Source organism: Scomber scombrus, chromosome 6 (assembly GCF_963691925.1).
Source record: "Scomber scombrus chromosome 6, fScoSco1.1, whole genome shotgun sequence".
Lineage (NCBI taxonomy): Eukaryota > Metazoa > Chordata > Actinopteri > Scombriformes > Scombridae > Scomber > Scomber scombrus.
The window spans coordinates 14,669,694-14,677,672 of record NC_084975.1 but is presented as its reverse complement, the minus strand read 5'-3'; positions in this window follow the sequence as shown (position 1 = coordinate 14,677,672).

Below are 7,979 nucleotides of genomic sequence, written 5' to 3'. Positions count from 1 at the left end.
GTTCTCTCAGCAGTCCTGCAAAGACAGCAACCATTTAGAGATACTTTTAAAGATACATTAGTTCAGTTTTTGTCTTCAGGTTTCAGTAAATATTTATTAAAGTTGGAATTGAGCTGACAGTTTTTTTGCCCACTTGGGGGCGTCAGAGCACCACTTGTGTTTATGTAATACTAAAAGGGTAATTGATCATTTTATGACTATTGAAGGCCTCAGTGTTCTGTTTTGTCCTGCAGTCAGTATTTCCAGCATTGACTCCACACCCTGACTCCACATAACAGCAAAGTTTTTGGTTCAAGACTGAGATAAATCCAAGATCGAGTGGCAGATGGATGGGTGACAAAGGCAGATATTATATATGTTACATATGTATGTATGAACACAAAAAATATCTTCATGCTTAATACAAATCTTCATACAATACATCAGAAATATCATAAACTGATGGTAGTGCATTGTATTTGAAATCATACCCTTATCACTGTGATATAAAGTGAAAGTAAGAGGCTTAATTAACCCTTCACGTCAAATTTGACCCAAACAGGCGAAACACCATTTTATCCTTGTAGTCAGATATTGTATGATTTAACCAACTTTTTTTTTTTTTTTAAGTGCAGTTGATATACATTCTTATACATACAATTTTCCCCATGTTTATTCAGGAATTCAAAAAACGTCTTTAAAAAATGCCTCCTGCACATTCAATAACATTCATTGAAATCATTATGGTTGTTATGTTCTCCTGTTTTAGGTAACAACTGTATGATTGTAAATGTTTGTTCTCCATAAACAAATACAGAAACTCTCTCTGCTTCCTGAAAGATGAATTACGGAATAATCACCCATTTGTTAATGACTGATGAAAGATATCTGAATGAAAAATAAATTATGATTCATCATAGAGACTAATTATGAGGAGATACTGTGAAGGGTCTGAATATGAACAGTATGTAGTACTGTGTTCAAAAATGCAGCTCTGGTCTTTATTGGTCATAATATAAAAGCATGCATATAGATATATTTCAGCAGGTTGTTGTTAAGACATTTATGAGTTATATATGTAGCATGTTAGAATTACAGTATTTTTTTTACATATTAAATCATACTCTGCTTGGTGAGTCTACGGTGACTGAACTTTACATCATTCACATTTAAGTATTAACACATGAGAAAAAAGATAATCATCCCTGTTCTCTCTTTTGCTGTGGAGCTGATTCTCTGTTCGTACACTACAGAACATGAACTCTACAAATCAGGTTATCTGGGATCAGTTTTCACTCTCACTGTCCATCTTTGGCCTCATTAATCATAACGACCACAAACACCAAAATGTGATTATTGTCTCCACAAGGTTAAGGGCTGCAGTGTGTGAAAACGGCCGATGAGGGTTTTTGTCTGCTCCGTCTCTGTATTCATTGTCATGGCTGATGATATATTCTTCAATCAAATGATCTTTGTATTTCACACAGCGATTTATAATGTGTTTTCTTGCCTCTTTGTTTGACCCTCCTTTCTGATAATTACAGAGCTAGTCAGGCTCCCCTGGTCTTGTTCAATCATGCGTATGCCCTCCATCCGCCAAACTTTCCTCTATCCAAATTCTTCACATTAGAGTAAATTTATTTTATACTATGTACATCTTTTTATTTTATTTAATTTGATGAATTGTTACGTGTATCATAAATACCATATTTTTATTGAATTTATTTGCAGATATGGTTCTATTGAAAGACTACCACTTACAGTATTTAGTTTAATTGAGTTATTAACTTGCTGAAGGATCCACTAAGTGTAGAAAAATAGGGCAGAGTTATTTTTATTGATGCCAACACTTACAGTAGCTCTGTTTTTTCATGATTAGCTGATTCGTTTTGGTTCCTGCCAGAAGCTACGTAATTAACTCTGTTCCACGAAAATCCAGTTGAGTCATATGACTTTTCTTCAATTGTTGCATCCTGTTTGTCACTGATCATGAAGTCCTAAAAATACCCCCCCTGTTCCTGGATTACCGTAATCCAGAGTCTCCCAGTGTTTGTGTGTGTGTGTGTGTGTGTGTGTGTGTGTGTGTGTGTGTGTGGCTGAAGATCCTTATTGAACTGTACACTGTGTTTCTTTGGGGCAGCAGACTGACCATGAGTCACTCACGCTCTGTCTTCTTCCTCCTTTTTCCCTCTCTGATGAACATTATGACTAATTATGTGGTAACATTTTATAGCACCACCTGTGTTTTAGAATGTTTACTTCAAGTATCTTAAATAATAATGACCTTTCTGAAGCATTCCCACTGCTCTAGTTTTCTGAGCTCATCACCAACATACTCCATGAAGTGACTGAACACACAGTAGAGATTAGTATAAAATGTCTTTAATGTAACACACAAGTAACACAGTAACATAGAGTACAACGGAACAGTTGACACATTAGCAATTATGTAGTCATTAGTGTAAGGGATTAATGAGATCCAATAACTTCCACACCCAATCTAATCTAATGACACCACTCATTCTCATGTATTACCAGTATGCCATAGTTAGGGTTAGGGGGATGGTGTGTGTGTGTGTGTGTGTGTGTGTGTGTGTGTGTGTGTGTGTGTGTGTGTGTGTGTGTGTGTGTGTGTGTGTGTGTGTGTGTGTGTGTGTGTGTGTGTGTGTGTGTGTGTGTGTCCTGGGGCAGAGCTACTGATAATCCATTGGTTGGTGATGCATCTGAGAATGACAGATGGCCCGTGCAGCCTACATGCTGTTGGGCCTGTGCGCTCACTGAAGGCAGTTTTAGCAACCAGGAAGTTGTGTATCAGGATTCGGTGTGCGTGTGTGTCCTTGCCTCCTCTCTGCTAGGGATTCTCCTTAAAGAGCTTTGATGCCTTCCCTGCATCACTACACAGTCTAATCACTCGTACCAGCTGTCAGCGTGTCGGCCTCCCTCCTTCTTCTCTGTGTCCACTGGCACCACTTAACCTCACATCCTCTGCAGTCAGCCATAATGGACTCTCACATATTGAAACATGGTGGACATACCGTATATTGGTTGCTGATTGCTCTGATTGCTCAGATACAGTATTAGCAGTAATATCTTGAATATCTTTGTTTGAATGAGGTAACAAACAACATTATGGACACAGATTTTAGTCTTCGGCACATCTCTCTTTTTCCACCACAGCTCCATTTATTTTTGTCACACCTCTTAAAAACTTAAAGGTACCATGGGGAGATTTTTGTAAACAAAAGAAGTCCAATAATCATGGTATAAATTCCCTTCCTCAGATCTCTGGAAGAACATGAAATTTATTGCAGTTTAGACTGAACATAAAAATGGAAGAAGCAAGGTGTGACGTCACTGATTGTTTTTTATTGAAGCTCATTTGAAGCCCAGAGTTTCCGTTTATGGTCAGCAGCATCTTTTTACCTTCCAAATAAAGAGTGCAGGGTGCTGCCACTGACGCTCTGGAAATACGCCCTGCTACCTCGGACTGAAGTGAATGCTAGCTTACTGGGAACACCAAGTGGTACACACTTTTGCTAATGCCAGCTACTTTAGCTAAATTGTGTTAACAGGGCAGGTATAATAATCAAGTAACATTAAACTAACTGAAACATTGCGATAATAAAGCGACAACAGTGCGACTTAGTGCGAATTTCGTACCACTGGAGAGCAGCAGGAGAGTCAAGTGTCAATCACAGCTGTCAATCAACGATCACATGACAGACATCAAAGCTACTATGCATCTATTAGCAGAAATTATTTATTAGCACTTATTTCACCATAGCAGTCCACCAAAATCTGTTTCTGAACGCATCTGAGGCAAGAAATAAGTAATCCAGTTGCTGAATCTTCTGACATATCCTCATATTAAATGTACATGGCCCAAACATTTGTCCTGACTGTCGAAAGGCAAGGGCACTACTGTACTGCTGGTTGCTGCTGATTTCTGGGCCTTTCTTCAAGCTCGTGGGACACCAAAGTGAAACAACAAAGCCCCAAACCGCTACTGTACATATGTAAGTAATGTTAGTCTAATGCTACTTTGATGTAATTAAATATTACAATAACTCTGATAATATATTAATATTTGTGTTGAGAATAATAGCTTTGTTGTCAGTGTGAAACCATCAGCAGGTAGTAGCAATACTAGTGTTCAAAGCTTCACAGCATGCCTTTAAGGCTTATTATGTTGTAACTTATCTGCAATATTAGAACAGTTTCCTATTCTGTTTTAAACCATCTATACCTGCTTCATAGTCACTATCACACAAATACAACATACTTTACCTTTGTATTGTCTTCAGACCGGGGAAAAAAATTCTGTGGGTTTGAAAGACACCAATACAGACAACACTTAACCATCATACACCCGTACTTGTGGTTTAATGCTTTGACGCAGCAGCACTGATGGTGAATCTCTGCACTGCTTGAACTCAGACCTTTCGTAAAATCAGGTTTCACCATAAGCTGAGTTATCTGCTGCTGCTAACACCAACACTGAGGATTTACAACAGGCCTACAGCTGCTGGTTTCACGGCCAGACGCTTGAACGCGATTGATTTATTGACTGAGGCAGATGATTGTCGACTCAGTGCTTAATGGCCTTTGTATGGATTTATGGATTATGGCCAAATAATAAAAAAGGATCCTTTGCTCCATACCTTCGATGTTTGAGGTCTAAGATTATGCCTTGGGTTTGATGCCATGATCCACCAACATGGACATGACAACCCCAAGGGGCAACGCACCTTTGAGGATGTTAAGAGACAAAGCGGGGGAGAGAATAAGAGAGGAGACAGTTGGGAGAAAGAGGAATTATAACCTGTGGGGACGTTTTCCTAATCAGCAGATGAGAGTTGAGTTCTTTTCTGTTCTTGCTCTCAGTTTAGGCGTCTTAGAAATGGTAAACTCGCTCAATCATCAAGGTGTTTCCACTGTGTTCTGAGACTGCAAGAACACTCAGAGGGGATGGTCAATTTTTAACCCTGCTCTGCCTCGCCTGCAGTCACTCACACATTCACCCTGCCATCTGTGACCTTTTGTGACACCCAGACCGGTAATGACAGCTGTCTCGACCTGTCTCACGCACTTTTCTACACTGCATCTGTTATAACATAAAGTAATCCTCTTCCTGTGATAAGTCCTGGGACAGTTGGAGGGCAGGTTAAAGCTCTCGTCAGTTGTTGGCAAGTCTAGAACCACCGGATCCTTCCAGCCCACCAGAGTGAGTTCTACCATTGCCAAACACTGTGGGAGAGTGCATGGGTTGTCACCACCAGATCTGCATGAGCACTGAGGTTCAGGTTACACAGGAAGGCGTCTCACAGATAGAGCACGGGCCTCCATGGCAACCAGTGATATCTGAGAGGGACGACGCAATCGATCAGATCCATAGTTCATCCTCTCGTCTCTCTGCAGTCTCTCAAAGATAACACAAAACCATTAAAAAAAAACAGAACCAGAATATTTAGCTCAACCAGTCCTCCAGTTATATTCCCACTTTACCTTTAAAACACAGAGCTGAATATCTTTCTTCTCCCATATTGGCACCATACATGATTGCTCAAACAACCAGAAACAAAGCAAAAATGTGCTAGTGCCAAAATGGGCCAAGAAGATGACTTTGAGACTTCACTTGGATCTGTCATTTAAAGCTGAAACAGAATCGGGACATGGTCAAAGGCAGTGTGGTTCTGTCTCTACTCTGTTTATGGCCCTATGGTAATTCACTGATAGTGTGCAGTGACAGTGAATTCTACCAGTGCCATACACAGAACAGGAGGAGATATACTTGTTGTCCCTCTTTATTGATAAGTTTTCAGATTCAGGTAGTCAGGTTGTCTGCTTGTAAAAACTCTGCTACCTGCATCTAAGTTTTGGGTGTTTTTATTGCCAGTTTTTTTCTTACAATCCCACGTAAAGTGGACATGAGCAGACGGTATCAGAATCAATGGTGCCCTTACTTCATTTCTGTTTTGCCTATCACACCGGATGGGGAATAAATCCAGTCACGCCATCTCCTGCTGGGATAGAAAAGCCTGTAGTGTCTTTCAGCAAACCCTGACAGAAACAGAGATTATTTCATTCTAAGATGTTATTTTATTCTGGGTTTAGTATTTTAGGGACATTTCTGGCCTATGTGATCCTGGTGAAGGAGCAGGTTTGCTGCTCAAATTGATTCTGGCTGTGGGGAATGATGCGCTAAGTGATTTTTGAGATGCTCCAAATGGGTCCCAAAGCAGGGCTCATCTTCCCGTTTCCGGGAGAGATCAATAAAATAAAAAGCTTGAGGGAGAGTGAGAGGGGGGGGGGGGGAGAGAGAGAGAGAGAGAGAGAGAGAGAGAGAGAGAGAGAGAGAGAGAGAGAGAGAGAGAGAGAGAGAGAGAGAGAGAGAGAGAGAGAGAGAGAGAGAGAGAGAGCGAGAGAGAGAGAAGAGAGAGAGAGAGAGAGAGAGAGAGAGAGAGAGTATCAACATGTTTTTAGTTGCTCCTCATATCTTGGTAGCTGTTATTACTGACTGATAATCACATTGTCTGTGATCATGATAAGTCCACGTGTGTCTGATGTAACTCTTTATCAAGAGGAGAACAAAATATATTCAGATCCTTCAAAAAGTCACTTCCTGTATAATCAAGACCGGATTGGATGATACTCATGCCCCCAAAGACACACACGTTTTCAGATGCTGAATTAAAGCCTCAAAGTTGTACATTAAGAAATGTATAGTCGTCTGAAGCTGTTTTACATAAAGCAAAATTATGAACTACTAATTTCATTTTTAAAGAGAAACTACTTTGTGCTAATCATTAACTCAGCTAGTAACTCACTTCTTAATTTACTCAAACTCATCCATTACATTAACACAAGGTATACATGTCAGCTGGGTTATTCTGTTTTCAGCAGAGACTACATTCATTTATACAACAGTAGAGCAGGATCCTGCTGCGCATATTGCAGAGGTCTGTGGAAGTATTGGGCTGATTCTTACCTCATAAAGATGATCCTAAATCCTCACTGCACATAAAGTTACAAAAAGACAAGAAGAAACTTATTTGTTGAGCATAGTTTACAAAAATCCAGCAGAATAAAATCTTCACAAACAGGTTTTAAATGATATTAAAGATAAGAAAATAGCCTAATGATCGTCATTTAGCCAGTGGAGCAGAGCTGGCTTTTCTTCACCCACACAGTGTCATATCTCCATCTCTCCGTCCCCCACAGCTCCCTGCTTGTTTGGGCTGTGTGGCAGGGGATTTTCTAGTAGACAGGTAATTAGTTGGTAAGCATCTTAACCCACTGGCAGTATAGTAATCCACGCCACCCTCCTCCTTCTCCTTCTGCTGCCACAATACGCAGGCCTACAGCGCACCTCCTCTGCGCCTTTTACGCACAGGACTTTTGAGCAGTTTTTCTAACTGAGGAATTCGTGTTTTAAAGCTGACTAGTTCTCTTTAAAGCTGACTAGACTCAAAAAACAAACAATAATGTTAATTTTTACATGCATACCCGACATATCTACAAGTCTGAATTCAATCATGATACTTGCCATCAGACCTACCAGCATCCACCGGGTGTGGCATCCTGCTGCAGCCGGGCCTGAAGCTGAGCTCTGAGTCCCTGCACAGGACAGAAAGTTTCTCCGACCCAGGCCTCCTCTGCTCCTCCTTATATACGCGCACCCAAAGGTCCTTCCATGGCTCATTTACCTGCTGTCGGTGATTATTAGACAGATTGCAGGTGGAAAAAGAGGCATCATCCTTTCAGCTGATGTGAATCCGTCAGAGTGGGATAGGGCAGGTTTGGGTTACGGCTCTTTCAAAGTTGACACTGAAATCCAGCCGCGCACCCTTTGTCCTCCCCATACATTATGAAGGAGGCGCAGCCGGCCAGCAGCGTCTCCCCGCACAGCGCTGCTGCTGCTGCTGCTGCTCGCGTTACTCTGACATAACTTTACTCATCACGCAATGGACTTCATTAAAACACACTGATCACCCTGTTTT